General features: G+C 45.6%; 1 protein-coding gene across 2 annotated transcripts in view; it reads right to left on the minus strand.

The window, feature by feature from the left end:
- Window positions 1-18,256, minus strand: part of Prickle1 (prickle planar cell polarity protein 1) — a 94,350-nt gene that overhangs the window by 19,840 nt on the left and 56,254 nt on the right. The window lies entirely within an intron of this gene.

Genomic DNA, 18,256 nt, shown 5'->3' on the forward strand with positions numbered 1-18,256 from the left:
CACACACACACACACACACACACACACACACACACACCCACACACCCACACCCCAAGGACTTTATTGCATTTAAATGCAATTCCTGCGGCTTAGAGCCGGAGATTTATTTTTTTATCAGTAAACAACGGCGAAAGCAAAGGAGTCAGGCACACAATGCACTTAAGGAAATCTAGGAAGAGTTTTAACTCCCATTCTTGAAACACAAGAAAACGCCCCGCTGCACGTCCACGTTAATCTTGTTTCTGTGCTATTTATAGGGGCTCTCAGAGAGGAATTTGGCTTCAGCTGTCTGCAGTAAGGGCTCGGAGAAGCAAAAACTGGACCTTAAAGCGAGCCCAGGAAGCAACAACAATTACTAATGATCATTAGGAATTAGCAATCAGGAGAATCCACATTCTAAGCCACAAGCTTTAGTTGGGGTCAGGTGAGGGGATGCCAAAAGAGGGGTGAGGAACAAGCCTAGATGCTCCATCCTCTGTAAAATGCTGTGGAATAAACGCACCGTGAATGCCACCAGTTTCTACTTTAAAGCCTTATGCTGATTTTGCAGCATATATTTATTTATATAAGAGAACAATAGCCTATTATAACTGTGATTTAAAAATACACAGGTTGCCATAAATAGATCCCTCAAGTAAATAGTTGTGTGGCCAAACGCTGTTATCTCTGCTGCATTGTGAAGAAGCAGGGGACAAGCTGGATTTTTTTTTTTTTTTTAACATTGCTAGTTTGGGGTTTTTGTTGTTGTTGTTTCTTGTTTTGTTTTGTTTTGTTTTAAGTGACAGAGACCAAAGGGCCCTGGCTCTGTTAGAGTAGTTTGGAAACACTACCCGTACAGACATCACAAACCATTATTTGCCATTCAAGTGGATTCAAGTTTCCCAAATGCTTCCCAGAGAACAAGAAGTCCCTCTGGCCTGAGGACACTGGAGTTTGTGGGAAAACCTCTAATGAGCCGGATTTCCCTGTTGATCTGTGAGATTCACCAGTGAGAGCTGTGTCTGAGTCAGACTGCTCTTTAACTCGTGACTTTTGTCAAATTTACGATTTTATTTTTGGACAATGGTTTTTCATACAGCGTAGGCCGATGCCTTCAGATTTGCTGACGCTAGCCTGGCCTCCCAAGGGCGGGGGTTATCAGAGCAAACCACCGTACCTGTCTCCATTCCCCCCCTTTCCTATTTCATTCAGTTTGAGTTTCTCAGAGAATACAGGAGCTAAAGATATCCTCAGAACAAATGTACAACCAGTCAGCAGACTTTTACATCACCCTCTAAACTGGCATGTTATAAAATACAGATTATATGCCGTCAGGAGCTCTTAACAAGAATTCTTTCGAGACAGGGTTTCTCTGTATAGCCCTGGCTGTCCTGGAACTCATTCTGTAGATCAGGCTGGCCTCAAACTCAAGAAATCCGCCAGCCTCTGCCTCCCGAGTGAGTGCTGGGATCAAAGGCGTGCGCTACCACGCCACCACGCCCGGCCTTTAACAAGAACTCTTAAAGGAGAGTTAGCTTCACACTGACTGTTGAGAGGCATAAATATTCCCACTCCATCCTGTGAGGCTTATCTGTATTAAATGTAGCCAGCTGTGGGTGGGTGTGATACAAGGTAACCACTTGTAAATACCGTTTGCTACTTCTCCAACAGGTACTGTCAACTTCTCTTGTGTTCCTGCCCAAGCAGCAGTTTGGAGACAGAAACTTCTTACTAACTTTCAATCTGAAAGAAACAGACTTTCCCTCTGGTCTGAAAGGCACTGCTATTGGCAACAGTCAATTTATGCAGATGGAAGCAACGCCCGCCCCCCACCCCCCCAGCTGGCATCCTTTTGTTTCAGCTAGGTAGAATATTCAGTTATTTGAAGATCACACTTTAGGGGGCTGAGAAAGGAAACTCAAATTCTCAGGGCTTAGCTTCCTCCTCCGTTCTGTAGTCATTTCCACAGGGAGGGTCCCCCATCCCCCACTTACTCCTTAAAAGCCTCACCCTCTCCTTTGGCCTCACATTTAGCACAGCCTGGCACTGTGTGCCTCTTTAATCATCGCCTTACTATTGTTCTGTCGGGCGTTCACTGCCGCGTTCTCAGCACTGTGCCCAGTGCATATCGGTACAGGGCGGTGAGCCCCAGTTAAGTGAATATATGATTCTCACCCGTTCTTCCCAGGGCCATACCTTATCCAAGTATATTAGTATATTTCTAAACATAAGCAGTTAATCCTAAGGATGGGGTTGATTTAGGAAAACGAGTGTGTCAAGGGCAGAGAAACAAAGAGCGACTATTTAGTCAAAAGCCAGTTAGCCTTATCTAGTCTGGTAGAAAGAGAGAAAGGAAGGGCGTAAGCAAACCTCGGGGCTTGTTCCTAATGGTGACCTTGGTTTCTTCTGTAACACACTTCCCTGGGCTGGGAAGGTGACTCAGTGGATAACTTGCTTGTTACACGAGCAGGAATACCAGAATTGGGACCCTACCATTCCTACCGTCCAGGGAAGAAGCCAACTGTGGCTGTGCACATCTGTAGCTCCCTGCTGAGTCTGGAAGAGAGACAGAAGGGTCCTAGAGGTTTGCTAACCAGCCAGTCTGGTTGAGACCACAAGCTCTAGGTCCAGTGGGAGACCCTGGCTCAGAAGAAGGGGAGAGAGCAATAGAGGAAGACAGCCAGTGTCAGCTTTTGGCCTGCACATGGTCATACATAGGTGAACAAACCTAGACATTCATGCATGCTTGCACATGCGCATACATACACAAAAGCACACACATAGAAGCAAAACACAGACTTTCTTCTTAAGCTGTATTACTCTTGATTTCCAAACATTATAAAGGCATTGATAATGAAATATCAGTGATCAGGATGAATATACTTCTGAAACAGGGACAACTGTTTCATGATACCGTCTCGTTCACTGACAAACAAGTATGGTTTTAGCCTCAGTGAGGTCATGATATAGGATAGCAATATGGTTTACACAATGGACCGAGTCCCCAAATTACGTTTGTAGACTTGGTCACAATTCTTGTTCAGATCAATGAGCCCAGTGCTGGAGGAATAGCTGGAGGGAGCTGTCTTATCCTTGCAAGTTGGTACTAAATGCTTCTGCCATGGCCAGGGAGCCCACTGAGCACTTGGAAGATCTTATCCTCATGAGCTGAGCCCACTCCACGCTAGGGAAGGGCTGGAAGGCAGGTGGCAAGGTCCTGCTGGAGTGAGGGGCATTATGGAGGTTTATGATAAGTTTCAGCTTCACGAGGTCTCCAATTACTTTCTTTACCCTTTGATTATATTTAAAGCATCCTGATTAGAGAGCACTGGTTCTTCACCGGTTTCTACACTCCATCCCATTGTATTTATGACTCCAAACCTCCCAGCGACCCATCCCCCACCCTCAGTGAGTGGGGCCATCTTTACTTCAAAGTACCCTGGCCCACAGGGTTTGCAGTCAGGAGGCTAACGGCTGGTTCTCTTAGCAGGTACTTTGCCAACCCTGGGACAGATCACTTCTCGAAGGCTAGCCTTTGTGGTCATGAGCGTCCCATCTCTAAAATGCCTGTGTCTGGGGAAAGTCAATTTTAAAGCTGGACAGGGCGAGGTGGGACGCAACCATTTGTTTAAATAAAACAGATCTTTTGACACAGAAACAGATAAGAGTGCCAGTAGCCCGGAGGAAGTCCGTCCCCCACACCCAGCCTCTTCCTGAGTCAAGCATTCTATCAGCTCTCCTGGGTTTTTATCTGAGGCTGATGGCTGGTCATGACGCTAACACCAGATAGGTGCTTGCAGCTGTGCTGTCTTGACCCCAAGCCTGGGGAAGGATACAGATCTGTGGTACTTAGGGGATATTTGCTCAGCGAGAAAAATCCAGCCGCCACCTTGGCCTGTTCTCCCTGTCACTCCCGATGCCTCTCAGGCACTTTTCCTACCTGAAGACATATTGGATAAACAAACTTGTGTCCAGTATATATATGAGGAGGTTTTCTCAGATTCTGACCTTCAACCTGCTCAGCTTCTTCAGGGCTTGGGTTTAATGCAAACATCTTTAAACTCCACTACTGAAAACCTACCAACGTGTGAGGACATTAAGGGGAAACTTTCTAAAAGGTATTGAAAGGGTCATACCATGACACCGTAGCCAAGATATATTCAGGTGTCATGGCTACAGTGTTTAAATGAAAACTTACAGTACACACACAGCAAAATATTGACAGCCTATAAAGAGCAAAATGTTTTTTTTAGGGGAAGGCAGACCCATTTGAAACTACCATTTTAAGATTATGTTTATAAAATAAGTAAGCTGTCAAGAGTGGAACAGCAAGAGTGTTGGTGACCTGTGTCACCACAGCACTGTCAATTGGGACAATCCATTGAGGGGTACTGGAAGAGGAATAGCTTCAGACCAGGTTGAGCCACTGAAGGCTGAAGAACAAAAGACGGGCCCAGGGAGGGGAAGTCACCTGAAAGTGTGACCAAATGCAGACCCAGGGTGTGAATAGCTGTGTAGCCACCACAGGGACACTTAAGATATTCCAAGTCAGTGGGAAACCACAGATACTTCCAAAAAGTGGCAAAACCTTCCATGAGATCTGGTTAGACATGGGGGTGAAGGAAACAGGGCCAGGAACCCCAAAAGGCAGGTGAGAAGAGCCAAAAAACCCCCCACAGCAGTCAAGAGCAGGGGTGGCAGGCCTCCTCTGACTTAGTTTTTCTGGGGGCAAAGGGCTGGACTAGAGCTGCCCAGGACACAGGGGTAAGGGGTGCCTGACATGCCTGGCATTCCCAAGTAAGTCAATACACTCCATGGCTTGCTTGCTCACTCCAGTGGGAACAGAAGCTGAGCCCGGACATAGCTTTAACTTCAAACTGCGACAGGAGAGACCCAGAAGGATTTACACTTCTAAACTAAAATGTTCTCTTCATTTGATGGTCACCTTTAAAATATAGTAATACTTAGGTGCTGGAGAGACAGCTCAGTGGTTAAAAGAGCATTGACTGCACTTGCCAGAAGACCCAGGTTCTAGTTCCAGCACCCATGTGGCAGCTCACGACCATTGGTAATTTTGGAGCCAGGGTTTCTTACTACCGTTTCTAACCTCGGAGGGCACTGAACCTGTGAGTGGTGCATACGCATGCATGCTTTACATACAAGAGGTAAGATACTCATATACATAAATATGTATATTATGTATGTACATATACATATATACAGAAAATGAATTATAATGCTTATATTCCACAAAGTAAAGAGCTCAAGCCCATCACTGTGAAATAGATCCTCACAAAATAGGTGCCCATGATCTTAGCGAATGCCATGCAGACAACCTAACCAACTGAGTACCAGGGCAGAGGTCCAAAGGGGGCAGGGAGGGAAGAATGTGAAGTGGTGGTGGTTGGTATGGTCTGTAGTGCAGCTATATTTAAAAGAAATACCAATATAACAGTGCTTGGTGGCAAATTTTAGATTATAGAATGTTCGGTTCATGTGCTACTTGTTCAAAACAGTTTTGTGTATCATCTGTTTCTGTCTGCCATTTAAACTCCCCACCAGCTAAGAGAGTTGAAAATGCAGGCGGGCCAGTTTTGAACATTGTAACTGGGTGCCATAACTAACCAAGTTATTTTCAGAGGGACATCAACAAAGAATTATTTCAAGCAGCCAGAAGCCTCTTGCCAAGAAGAAAGGTTCAGCTGAGCATGCTACACTGTTTCTTTATCTTATCTGCAAGCCCATAGTCCTTAAGTAGAAAGGGTGATGGTGCACTGGAGACTGGCTTATGCTGGCCCGATGCTCTCTGATCGCACTTAGTTCTCAATAAGTAACTGTCTTTGACCAAGTTACTTTGGCATTTCCTTTCTGCCTGTGTTCCTCTGGACCTTCAGTGTCTTCAGCACGGAGTTTGTGTTAAAAGTCTGCAAAGTCCTGTTGCTTTTGTATGATGATCTCTGGCTTGACCCATCAGATAAGCTGCTTGGCACACATTAGCTCCGGATGAGTGGGAATACCTTGCTTGTGCCTGTTTGATCATCCGTAGACTGACTTGGCACCTTGCCCACTAAGTATTCATATATTCCTTAGTAAATCTGCTATTCTTTATTTGGGCTTTTAAATAAAAGGGGGTGCTGGGGTTTGGCTCACTGATCGAGAGACTGCATAATATGTGTGAGGCTCTGAGTTCAATTCCTAGCACAAAAAGAGGAGGAGAAAGGAGAGAAGAAAGATGAAGAGAGGAAGAAGAAGAGGGGAAGGGCAGGAGGAAGAGGAAGATAAAGAGAGGAGGAAGAGGAGGAAGAAGGAAAAGGAGGAAGAGGAGGTGGAGGAGGAAAAGGAGAAGGAGGAGGAAGAGGAAGAGGGTCAGGTGGGCCAACAAGAGGGCCCATTAGGTAGCAGTATCATTAGATACAGGGCTACAACCTGAGCTCCACCCTTAGGTACCATATGGTAACAGGGAAGATGGGACTCCAGCAAGAGCTGTCCTTTCACTACCACAGACACCAAAAGTAAATACATAAAAAAAAAATAGTTTTATGTCAATTAATTTGAGATTTTATATATATATATATATAGTTTTGGGGGTGTGTATGAGAGAGAGACAGAGAAACAGTGTCCCACTATGTAGCTCAGGTGCCTGGAGCTTCCTGTAAAACCCAGGATGACCTCAAACTTGCAGCAACCGTCCTATCTCAGTCCCCTTAGTGCTCAGACCAGAGATGATATGTCAAACCTGGCTTCATGATTCCAGTTTTAATATTTAAAGGAGTTGCAGTTTTGTCTTGGCTTATGAGATCAGACCTAAACTAAACTCGTAGGCTCGTCCTGATTTCTAAGCCATAGAGCCTAAAGCAATGCCCTCGTCCGTCCTTCACTCCTGGTGTGGGTGTGGCACTCTGAGGAAGAGCAAGACCAGGTCATGGTAGACTGCAGCCTCCTGAGCTCTGGCCGCATCCTCCTATTTATGTAGACCAGGCTAGCTTTGAACTCAGAAATCCGCCCGTCTCTGCCTCCTGAGTGCAGGGATTAAAGGAGTGCGCCACCATGCCTGGCGATCTGTTGGTATATTTTTAAGTTCCTCTAACAACAGAAGTTGTTAGCAGAGAAGCCTGGATTCAAGTCTGAATCTCACATCACGGCTTATCCTTTTGCGCTTCTGTATTATTTGTTCTAAAGCAGAGTTGGTTTTTTAAGACAATCTATTACAAAGCTCTGGATGGCCCAGAATTCATTATGTAGACCAGGCTGGCCTCAAACTCACAGAGATCTGCCTGCCCCTGCCTCTATACTCTTGGGAAAAGCCATGTGCCACCACGCCTGGCATAGCAATGCTGATAAATAGCTAAATAAAACGTTTTGCCTTCCCCAACTTTTTCCTTATCGGCAGCACGTGAACACAGAAGGCTATGCTAGAAACCTGCATTCCAGGTTATTCCAGCCACTAATGAGGCAACGGCTGTCAGCCTCTTTGAGGGCAACTCTCAGATAATATATTTCTTTGCTGACCTGAAGAACCAAACATTTGTGTAGCTCAAAGGCAAATGTGCTAGGAATGCCTCCCGGACTCTGGAAATTCCTTGAATTGTTGAAGTTGACCGTGCCATTCCAATCTCGCAGACACACATCTGATTGTCCGAACACAACACAACTGGCTTACTGACATCTTTGCATTGCAGATGTTCCATTGCCTGGTTGTCACAGCCACGTCAGTGTGCCCTGTGCTCTCACTCCGGTATCACTCCTGCATGTCGTCAGTGGCTTCCCCATCACCGCCTCAACTCTCAGACGTTGTGTGGAACAAGGGACAGACCTCAAGATCTGCTCCAAGGAGGTTCTGTGTGACCCACTCTGCTACCTCACATGACACCCCCCCAAAAGCCAAAGACATTGAAATAATGCAACCATTATAAACGTGTCAGATGAATTGATTACAGTTCAAGTCACAGGACCATCATGCTTTAAAAAAAAATCAACTGACATTCTTCAGTTGTGACAATGAAGAACGAGAGGGAAGAAAGCAGCAACAGAATCCTTAAGTGTCTGGCAGCGCCTGCAGGCGGTTCTCCTGACATGCTGCCCAACAGAGAGTTTCTGCAGACAAGTTTAAATAATGGGAGCCTGTGAGGGCTGGGAAATAAGCTGAAGGGGAATCTACTTCCTTCCATATAAACTCCAGTGGCAGCCAGAGGCTGACTCCCTAGTTGCTGATGGAATGGAGGAAGCCACATTTCTATGACCTGAGGTTTTTATTAGTCTCTCTATGGTATGATCTAACAGGATCCCAGGATCCTCTGCCACACTTCGCTTTGTATGAGGGTACAGGGTGTTCTGTGGGGCTCAGGCCTAGGCTTCCCGTGTGCTCTATCAGCGAACTACCTAAACAGCCTCCTACTTTTGGGGAGAGTGTGTCTAAAGAGGACAGAGCAATTGCCTTAAGAGTGACCGCAAGCAGTGCAGCACCCAGGCGGTTTTTATGTCAAGCGCCAGACTGCATTTGACGATGTGAAGTGGCACATACTTTTTTTTTTTTTTTTGAAAGATCTGACAATATGGTTAAAGAGCCTCTTCGGAGGAAGCTACCACTCATAAGATTAAAAAGCCAGGGATGGAAAATAGCTCGACCAGTAAAGTGTGTCTTGCAAGCGTGAGGACCTCTGTCAGGTCCCCAGAGCCCACATTTGAAAAGCGAAGTGAGGGCATCCCATTGCTAGGATAATGAAATAAAAGACTTCCCGAGGCTCACCAGCTGGCAGCGAAGAGACCTCATTTCAACACAGCAATGTGATCAGCAACTGAAGCATACCTGTTTGACCTCTGGCCTGTACACATGTACACTCATGTGCATATATACCCACTTCCATGTGTATCTGCATGCACATGAATATGCATATATACACATATATCACGCACAAAGTAAATAAATGTGGATATATGAACACATACACACACATATATGATTTTTCTTACCTTATTTTATTTATTTATTTATTTATTTTGTTTTTTTTGAGGCAGGGTTTCTCTGTGTAGCTCTGGCTGTCCTGGAACTCACTCTGTAGACCAGGCTGGCCTCAAACTCAGAAATCCGCCTGCCTCTGCCTCCCAAGTGCTGGGATTAAAGGCGTGCGCCACCACGCCTGGCACGATTTTTCTTTCTTTAAAGAGGCCAAATCGTGGCATAAGCAGCACCGAGCATCTTTATGCTACTCCAGGAATCTTCAAAATGACACACCTTTGACCCCTGAGGATGCCTTTCAGGAAGTGCAGAATGTTTTTAATACAGTCAGGCAAGTTAAAATCTACTACCCGTCATTCCATTAATGAAGAGTTCCCAGGGGAAGGAAGCACAATGGTCACACACACAAAGTACTCTGGATGCTGTTGCTAGGAATAACAGCATGATGATGGGACTGTACTGAATGGAGGAGTTCTAAGAACCCGTGAGTGAGTGCACCGCCTGGACTGCACGCTCTTCCATGGGCACTGTGAGGCAGGCAGCATCTGCTCTCACCACGGGCACTGCCCAGACACCGAGGCGAAAGCAAGCTGGCTGTGCTGCCTCAAGTGGCAGGTATGGCGGCTGCAGGTATATGGTGGCTACGATGCTCCCTGGAGGGTCTTGGTGGCAGGCTTTATTTAATTTTTGTGGTTGTTACTGTTATCACTTTGTGCATATGTGCATTCATCACACGGAGTGCATGGTGCCCACTGAGGTCCAAAAAGAGGGCAGGATCCCTGGTACTTGAATTATATAGCCCATCATGAACGGCCGTGTGGATGCTGACCAATCATGAACGGCCATGTGGATGCTGAGAATCGAACCTGGGTCCTTCAGAAGAGCAGCCAGTGCTGTAACCACTGAGCAACCTCACTAGCCTCTGTCCCTCTCCTTCCCTCTCTCCCTCCCTCTCTCTCCTTCCCTCCCTCCTCCCACCCCACCCCCACCTCTTTTAGTTGAAGAACCAGCAGTTAATGTAGAGTATGGCCTGGGAATGAATGATGGATTGTCAGGGTTTGTTTTGTTTTTCTTTTAAGATTTTTTTTCTTTGTTGGATGGTTCTCAACGGGAAATATGGAAACTACTATACTGGGGTCCTCCTTAGGTATGATTCTTTAAAACCATTTGTCTTTCTCTACTCTCAGCTACCAAGGACCCCCACTTTTCACTGGACTGTGCTTTGGGGGTGGGGGGAGCAGGGTGTTCGGCTCTCTCCCTTCTGTGTCCTCCTCTGCTGGGAGGCTTTCTTTAGAGAGCTTTCTGACTTAGCTTCCACGACTTCCTAACGCAAACCAGGCGAAGATGAGCAGCAGACACTCGAACCACATGTCCATGTCGCTTTGCTTTGCCTTCCTGAAGCAAGATTCGGTTTATAAGAAGACTATGCAGACTTCGCAGTAACACTGAAATTAAAGATGGTTTAAAAGGTTCTTATCCCCGGTTTTGGCCATCTTGTAATATTTTAAAGCATAAATCGAAACATCTGATCACGAGGAGCTCCGATTCTACTTAAAAGTCAAACAGAAGATGTTAAACCCATGGATAATGGTAAATTAAATTAATTTTGATTTATGGGGCCATCTGAACATTTTCACCTAAAGGCCACAATAAAAATTCATTCTAAGCATCTCTGAGTGAAACTGGCACGTTTTAAAGGCTGGGATTAACAATCTATACCTGGACTCCCGCAGAGCTGCATAAATTATTCAGAACTTTTATGGCTCAATTCTGCTGTCAAAGACGAGACCTCATGACAACACCTCACACCTGTTGCTGATCTGGTGAAGCTGAGGCCCAGTTACTCCACCTGGGATGGACATGTTCAGACTTCCCTCACACTGTCTACACAAGAGAACAGGTTCTTTGGAGTTTTGAGTAGTAACGACATTAAGACACACTGAAAAAAAAAAAAAATCCCTGGAATTTCCCACAAAACAGAATATCACAACGCAGTTCTAATACAGGTCACCACACAGACGAACCATCGGAAGAGAAAGTCTATCCAGACGTGCCCATAAGTACGGGTCAACTGAGCCAGAGTGTAATCGCAACATTCAGGAGGCAGGAGGATTATTGTGAGTTCCAGCCCAGTTTTGGCTACATGACAAGTTCCAGATTAGCCTGGGCCACAGAGTGAGATTCTGTCTCAAAAAAAAAAAAAAAAAAACTTCACACACACCAAAAAAATCAGGTGTGGGTTTTAGAAGTTCTAAATGTTAGATGACAGTGGAATATCAGTTTTCTTAACGGGAGGAAACAAGGTACAAGGAAATGCAGGGTTTGAGGGAAAATGCCATAAACTAAGAGGACACTTAAGAGAGCTAGGGTGCTGGGGGCCCAGTGCACAGTCCTTAGAGGCAGGCAAGCTCCTGGGCGTGTCCCCTTGTACCAGAGAGGAAATGGCATGGGCTAAGAACAAGGGGACTGCTTAGCTATCATTCAAGTGACTTTTTGTCCCAGCTGGGAACCAAGTAGTCCCTGCCTCTAACAACCATGTCTAGCTAGCAGAGGATCTCAGCTAAGCAGGCCCTGGGGACTGCCTCCCAGTTAGGGAAGGGGTGTCCGAGCTGGTGGGGATATCTACCCACAGTCTGTACTAGTTGTAAATGCCTCAAAGAAAGAGGAGGAAGATCTGCAGGCCAGGCACAGGTTTCTCTCATGTAGCAAGCATGCCACTGAACAGCACAAGTGACAGTCACTCAGGAAAGGAAACCCCTCAGCAGTCTAGGCAGTGTTCATCATCAAACGTTCTCTGCTTTCTCTTCTGGTTAGCACTTCATCATTCTCTTTGTACAAGCGGGACCTCATGATGGTGGCTCAGCTTCTGTGGCCACTTCATAGCTCCTTGATTATGATCCAGAGTGCAACCAACCACCACTCTCCATGTTTCCTGCTAGATTTGGAGGTGTGTGTGTGTGTTGTGTGTGTGTGTGTGTGAACATATGCATGTGCACATGCATGCATGCACACACACGTGTATCGTGGGCTGGAAGCCAGTGGTTGGGGAAAAGGTGGGATTATTTTGCCATGACAACTATTCCAAAAATGTCTATAAAATACACTACATGTTTTTATTTGTGTCTACCTAATACTTGCAGTCCCAGCTACTCGGAAAGTAGACACAAGTCAATTGCTTGATCCTAAGGAGTTCAGAGCCAACCTGGGCAAAAGTTAGACTGCCATCTCTATGGGAAATCTTCTGCTTATTGTATGGGCAAGAAAGACAGATATCAGAAATTGCAGCTGGGAAGTAAGTTGTCTTTATTACCAGGTATCAGGCAGAGGTACAGGCTCTCTGAGCTGCTGGAAGCCTCTCTGGAGACAGAGAAGTCGCCAGCATACCCCACGTGCTCAGTGAATCCGAATTGTGACACATGTGATTGTACTGCATATACTGGTCTACTAACAACATCAACCTTAAGTTACCAGCTCTGAGGAAGTGGCACATTTGTGCCATAAAAGCCAAGAGCCTCTTCAAAATTACAGTCACTAGCTGGTTACTGCAAAATTTTTCTGGGACCCCAAGATGTCTTCCTATTTCCCCACAGAGCCCACACATGGATAAATGAACCTCACCCCTCCCCTGAGACAATCTGCAAGCATAACTGACTTGTAGAATCTCACTCATCGTTGTCAAAATGTCTTTCTCCAGTAAAAGTCAGTCTGTCCTTAAGGACTGCTATTTTGAAGTGACTTGTGGTAATGGTTTTAATGCACAGAACCTTTATAAACCATACATAGCTTTCCCAAAATGTTTGCAAAAGGAGTTTAAAAAAAAACCCATGAGCTAAGAAATTTAGAAATCAGATCATTTCATCATCTAATATCCTACCATTTTGGACACAGGCAATGCTTAATTTTACTTACACAGTTTCTGCATTTTCAACACATTTCTTATGCATAAAGCTCCATTTTTGACAGCACTTTCAATTTTATTTTTACTCCTTTTTTTTTTTTTCCTTTTAGAAACACAGCCATCATGTAATGCTAAGCTCTGCTGCTTAACTTTGACGCTTCCACCTAGCGCCACTTCTCTCAACATCAAAACTTCTTTTTGATTGCTATAAAAACCTTTGGTTTTAGTTCAGTTGGGTTAAAAAAAATATTTAAAATATTTTGTTAATGTTTCCATGGGCAAACTAAAGAGTTAACCCTTCCTTCCTTCCTTCCTTCCTTCCTTCCTTCCTTCCTTCCTTCCTTCCTTCCTTCCTTCCTCCCCTCCTTCCTTCCACACGGCCTGGACCCCAGCTTCTGAGTGGATGCAATCTTGCCACTTTAACCTCCGGAGTAGCTGGGACTACAGGCAGATCCTATAACTGCATAGACTCCATTTCGAGGCTAGTGCTGCCTCTGTGTGTAAAGTGAATCTCTGTCCTGTTGAGGAGGGCTGACGGATGTGAAGGCTGCAGAGCAGCTGCTATCTCTCCGACGTCAGAGTCGTCATTAACGTCTTAACATATGACACATAACAGGCAGATCACCTGTCATGTGGGGGACAGGGAATATTGGGCGAAAATACTGAGCAGATCAAGTTATATACACAAAGCAAGAAGCAAAAACCAGAAAGACAAAAAAAGTGACCCTTATAGACAAACCTGGAAGGGGACTTGGAGCCCTCTGGACATGGGGGCACACCCCTTCACTGGATAGGGGGGTGCACCCATTCACTAGGATTGGGGCATAGTCTCCCATTTCTTGCTCCCATAAGCTACTGTTCCTTTCAATCTGACCACTGACAAATGGGTCCATCTGGTTATAATTCTACCTCTTCCTCCTAACTGTTACAACCTCCTTTGCTTTTCTTCTGATACTAGTCGGCGGCTCTTCTCTTGCTCAGCCTTCTGGTTTGTTTTATTGCATGTAATAATTTTTTGAGGTATTATTATCCTATTACTGTAAGGAAGAATCTTCTGGAAGGACTAACCTCAAACCCTCATCACACCATCTTTGAAGATGGCACCGCACAGAGCCAACTACAGAGCCTAAATGATGTTGACTGACAGTCTCAAAGCCACAGCATCTGCGTTGGTTTAATGCACAGAAAGAGAAGATGGCTACAGTCAGTCATGTGCCAGACTACACATAAGCTTATAGCTGGCTTCAATCACTAGACCGACGGTATTAACGTTTGCTCGTTAGCCAGAGAACAAGATAAATACCTATCTGAAGATACACTGCATGCTAAGAGTACCTGTTCCTAGCCGGGCGTGGTGGCGCATGCCTTTAATCCCAGCACTCGGGAGGCAGAGGCAGGTGGGTTTCTGAGTTCGAGGCCAGCCTGGTCTACAGAGTGAGTTCCAGGACAGCCAGGGCTACACAGAGAAAACCTGTCTCCAAAACAAAACAAACAAACAAACAAACAAACAGTACCTGTTCCTATGGTTTTTAATCAAGGTATAACCTATGAGGAAGTCAGCCTCATTTGAATCAATCCATCAGTTTGACACTCATGAATCTTTACAAGTTAGCTCTGGATAATCGGATGAGAGTGAAAAGTCATTTTAATCATGACTGAAACAGTTATTACATTTATTTTTCTCCCTTTTAAAGATATATTCGTGTATTTTATGTTTATGAGTGCTCTGTCTACACACACACACAGCCAGAAAAGGGAATGAGATCCCATGACAAATGGTTGTGAGCCAGCATATGGTTGCTGGGAATTGAACTCAGGACCTCTGGAAGAAGAGTCAAGTGCTTTTTAACTGCTGAGCCATCTCTCTGACTCCCAGCTATTACATTTCATCTTTCCTTTTTTTTTTTTTTTTTTTTTTGTTTATTTAATGTAAAGAAGTATTCTTTGTGCAAGTACATATTGGCTGTCCTGTAACTCACTATGTAAACCAGGCTCAAATTCACAGAGACCCACCTGCCTCTGCCTCCCAAGTGCTGGGATTGCTTAAAGGTGTGNAGCCATCTCTCTGACTCCCAGCTATTACATTTCACTATTCCTTTTTTTTTTTTTTTTTTTTTTGTTTATTTAATGTAAAGAAGTATTCTTTTTTTTTTTTTTTTTTGGCTGTCCTGTAACTCACTATGTAAACCAGGCTCAAATTCACAGAGACCCACCTGCCTCTGCCTCCCAAGTGCTGGGATTGCTTAAAGGTGTGAGCCACCATTCCTGGGTCAGTTATTACACTTCTAAGAATTCATGAAAACAATCTTTTTTAATGGTTACAGTGGAAAATGAAAAGTACATAGAATCTGGCTCTGAGGAGGAAGGAGGGAATAGGCATGGGAGGCGGGTAGAGTGTCGGCTTAACACTATGCATCTTTGTAAAGCATCCTCTGCTACTGTGTATCTCATCTTACAGTAGCAACTTAGTGCCTATTAGAGTATCCTGCACTCCTTGGACATTTTGGCCTAAAACTCAAGTGAGTCTGAACCTCATGCGTAAGGTGGTTCACACAAATGCACTATTGTTTGGGGGAAAAAGAAAAGGCAAGAACCAGCAAAGCTGTAAATCTCTCCTGCAGTGCTAACCTTTATTGGTCTGGACTCAAGCTTTATAAATTGGGATCCAGTGCTCACTGATCCACGGGTCTAGGGATAAAGGACTGCTTCATGCAGTTTTCCTTAAGAGCAGCAGTTCTCAACCTGTGGGTCGGGACCCCTCTGGAGGTCACATGTTAGATGTCCCGAGTATCAGATATTTACCTTAAGATCCACAACAGTAGCAAATTTACAATAATGAAATAGCAACAAAATAATTTTGTGGTTGGGGGGGTCACCACACCATGAGGAAGTGCACTAAGGGTCGCGGCATCAGCCAGGCTGAGAACTGCGGATTTAGAGCTTCAATGGTCTGGAGAGAAACTTGCTTGGGTGGGGCATTAGTTATTCCAACCCTGAAACATCCTGGAATTGCCTGGTTTCAAACACAGAAGGGAAGAGAGGCATCAGAGCGATGAAGGAGGAGGCGTCAGACAGAGCGGCAGCTTCCGGTTCCTAGGAAGCTGTAGTCCTCTGTCCTAGTTCTCTGGAAGAGGGAAAGGACTGGCCTTGGCTTATGGTTCTGTCTCTGCCACTGACTGGCTACAAGATCTCTGTCCTTTGGACTCGTGTTTCTAATCCACAAAATGGTGGCTGTTTGCTTAGTTCTCCAGGCTGGGGAGTCCTGGGATTTTCTGAATTCTTTATGAAACCTGGGACTGCAGGGCAGTGGATGCCAGAGGATGCAGGAGATGGAGTAAGCCAATGTGCTGTTGCAGGATCAGAGGACAGGTGTGTGTGTGTGTGTGGTGTGTATATGTGTAGTGTGTGTGTGTGTGTGGTGTATGTGTGTGTGTGTGTGTGTGTGATATGGTGTGTATGTGTGTGGTGTGGTGTGTATATGTGTAGTGTGTGTGTGTGTGTGTGTGGTATGGTGTGTATGTGTGTGTGTGTGTGTGTGTGGTGGAGCAATGGAGGGCAGGTGTACATACTGGAGCTGGAGGGATGAAGGGCAGATGTATGGCGGGGGGTAGGGGTGGGGGATGGAAAGACAGGGGGGTGTACATTCGGGAGCTGGCTGAATCTAACTGCCACATAGAGGCAACTCCATCCACTCCCTTGGAGAACAGACACCCGGAGGTGGCTGGCCCTGGTTCCAGCACGTGAAGGGCCTGCAGGCCTGAGCAGTGAGAGCTTCCAGCTTCCAAGAAGGTTCCATGGCATTTACCCTAAATCCTCCATCTCAGCTGTAGCTCCTCAGCCTGGAATGGAAAATTCTATTTTGGGAGACTGTCTAGAGATGCATTTAGGCTCACACGAGGGAAGGCTGGAAAGCACCCGTGGACACAAATACCCAAGGAGCTGCTGGACAGGGAAAACGAAACCCTTCATTTAAAGCATACTTCAGAATAAAGTTCCAGAAATCACCAGCCTCGAGCAGGAGGGTCCAGCAGCCTGTCATGACTCCTCCGGATTCTGTTCACCTTTCACGGTAAAGTGTTTGCTGTCTGTGACAGTGCCAGGGTAGGAGACTAACTCCAAGGACGTGGTGGTATCAGAGTGGCGTGCTTGATGCCTGATGACACTTACTAGCTCAGCAGCTTGAGCCCGACAGACATCAGACAAAGGTTTGCTGAATGGCTGAGTCATGAATGAACCATCCGAGACTCACTAAGATACAGGACACTGAAATACCACCTTGAAAAAGATTACCATTTATTGTTTCTCCACTTCCCTTTCTCCCATTGGCTTTTGCTAACAAGTCATACACTCCATTTGCTGTGAAGGGCGATCGAGACAGTTTGAAGCCGAAATCTTAACTTTTTCTTGGGTAAAAGAGAGCATATAATTGGGTTTCATTTATATTTTCTTCCTGGCATTTTTTTTTTTTTTAAGTAACTATAAATTGATTCCTCTAATGTGGGCCTACTTTTCCCAAAGGCTTTCTCTGGAGTTGGCATTCTTAAACCAAGTCCCCTGTGCAGACAGGTCTGGAATGCCATTATCTGCATGCCTTGGTCTGTAAAGAGCCCAATAAAATGGGGCTGGATACAACAATGCTGTGGCTGGCTTATCTAAGGACTCTCCCCAGTTCAAAGGGTCATTTTCACACCAGGGTCCCAGGTCTTATCAGCTGCCTCCTCAGGTCTCACTATTGTAAAACAAAGGACTCCTCTACTTGGCACCAACCCTAGATCACCACACTTCAAAAGCAGTGGTCCAGCCCAGAGGATGGGGCTCTTCACCCTTTGCTGTATGCATGGCTTCTAACAGCTCAGCCTGCCTGGGACAGAGACCAGTCAAGGGCACTGGGTTCTGTTCTTCCTAGAATACCTGTCTAACTACCACTTACTCCCAAGACTGGACTCTCTAAATGTAGTTCTTGGTCCTTGCTCTTCTACCAGAGCCGGAGGCCATGGAAGTTGGCTTCAGAGACTGAATCTTGAGCACACAGTAGGGCTGGGTGGGCAGCAAGTTGCCACTATAAAAAAATCTAACCATTAGGTACCCAGGTGACCTTTTTGCAGATGTGGATGAAAATAAGACTAAAGAACTGGCCTGTCCTGCAAGATGCAACAGAAAAGCAAGCCTAGAGGATGAGACTTGGAGACAGTAGCACCTACTGAATGCCCTCGGATGTTCTGTCCTTCATTAGAGCTATGCTCAGTGGGCCTTATTTAAATTCCTTGGAAATCAAAATCCAGTTAGGGAGGGGGGTGGTGGAGAACACCTTTAATCCCAACACGCAGAGGCAGAGAGGCAGAGAGGCAGAGAGGCAGAGAGGCAGAGAGGCAGAGAGGCAGAGAGGCAGAGAGGCAGAGAGGCAGAGAGGCAGAGAGGCAGA

Source organism: Mus pahari, chromosome 17 (genome assembly GCF_900095145.1).
Source record: "Mus pahari chromosome 17, PAHARI_EIJ_v1.1, whole genome shotgun sequence".
Lineage (NCBI taxonomy): Eukaryota > Metazoa > Chordata > Mammalia > Rodentia > Muridae > Mus > Mus pahari.